The sequence below is a fragment of the Egretta garzetta genome, unplaced genomic scaffold (assembly GCF_000687185.1).
Source record: "Egretta garzetta isolate BGI_Z169 unplaced genomic scaffold, ASM68718v1 scaffold368, whole genome shotgun sequence".
Classification (NCBI taxonomy): Eukaryota; Metazoa; Chordata; class Aves; order Pelecaniformes; family Ardeidae; genus Egretta; species Egretta garzetta.
In genome coordinates, this window is record NW_009260684.1 from 480,600 (window position 1) to 481,668 (window position 1,069).

The window sequence follows — 1,069 nt, forward strand, 5'->3', positions numbered from 1 at the left end:
CGGCGCCTCGGCAGCTCCGCGGTGTCTCTGAAGGCTTCTCAGCTGTGTTCAGTCTCTGCTGGTTTTAGCAGAAGCATCCACGTAAAGGCCCAATCTCATTCCGTAAAATCTTCCCTGCCTTCACCCTTTACCAATCCCTGGAAATCACCGTGAATTCCGGGCCCAGCCGGGCGGGAGCAGGGTCCATGCTGCAGCACCGAGGCTGTACCCCACCGCAGCTCCCACCCCACCGCAGAACTTGATGCCGGGGGCTGATCCCAGCCTCAGCCAGCGCTGCCCCGCAGCCCCCGCCTCTGCTGAAACGCCAGCTCTTTTCTTGCTCTCCCAGCCTGCGGAAGCTCCTGACCCTTCAGCCTCCTGTTACCTGTAATCAATTTGAACTGTAAATAATTTATCTGCTGTTTCTTTCTTTCTTTTTTTTTTCTAAAGGCCTTTGTACAGTTTTTGTATCCTTTTAGCGCAGCCTTGCTCCGGGCTTCTTCTCCCCTTGCCCTCCAGGTCTGCTCTGAACCTTTCTCCTGCCGTTTACACGGCTTCTGAGTGTAAAACTACGCTGAGGTTGCACTTTACTTGACGCTAATAAATATCTCTTTATTTTTTATATCCCTGGCAGCATCCCTCTGTGCGAGGCTCCTGCCTGGTTTCCCCTCCGGCCTTTCCCCAGTACTGCCAGCTTGCTGGGACCAGTGCTGGGATCCTCTGCAAAGCCAGGGGCTGGGGGGGAAAGGGGGCCAGGGGGGGCCTGTTCCCCCTCCTGAACAGCAGCGGGGCTGGTGTTAGTGTGTCACGGGCACCTCTGCAGCCACAAAACACGGCTCCCGCTCTGGGGGGGAACAAGCGGAGCCCCCCCTCCACCTGCTTAAGGACCCAGGAGTCCTTAATACCCGGTTAAAAATAACCCCGGGAGCAGATGTGAGCAGAAGTCAGCGATAATGGGGCCAGAACGCGAGGGGCTTTGCGGTGGCTTAACAGCTTACGGACTCATCCCCTGCCAGGGGCTCCCCCCTCTCCCACCCCCGGCACCGTGGCGGGGGTGGGGGGCTCTTCCTCCCCCCAAACCTTCCTCCTC